Genomic DNA, 458 nt, shown 5'->3' with positions numbered 1-458 from the left:
ACATCTATTTCTGCTTTCTTGACTATGCCAAAGCCTTTGATTGTGTGGATCACAATAAACTGTGGAAAATTCTGAAAGAGATGGGAATACCAGACCACCTGATCTGCCTCTTGAGAAATTTGTATGCAGGTCAGGAAGCAACAGTTAGAACTGGACATGGAACAACAGACTGTTTCCAAATAGGAAAAGGAGGACGTCAAGGCTGTATATTGTCACCCTGTTTATTTAACTTCTATGCAGAGTACATCATGAGAAACGCTGGGCTGGAAGAAACACAAGCTAGAATCAAGATTGCCGGGAGAAATATCAATAACCTCAGATATGCAGATGACACCATCCTTATGGCAGAAAGTGAAGAGGAACTAAAAAGCCTCTTGGTGAAAGTGAAAGTGGAGAGTGAAATAGTTGGCTTAAAGCTCAACATTCAGAAAACGAAGATCATGGCATCTGGTCCCATG

Source organism: Bison bison, unplaced genomic scaffold (assembly GCF_000754665.1).
Source record: "Bison bison bison isolate TAMUID 2011002044 unplaced genomic scaffold, Bison_UMD1.0 scf7180017864466, whole genome shotgun sequence".
NCBI lineage: Eukaryota > Metazoa > Chordata > Mammalia > Artiodactyla > Bovidae > Bison > Bison bison.
This window is presented reverse-complemented; position numbering follows the sequence as displayed.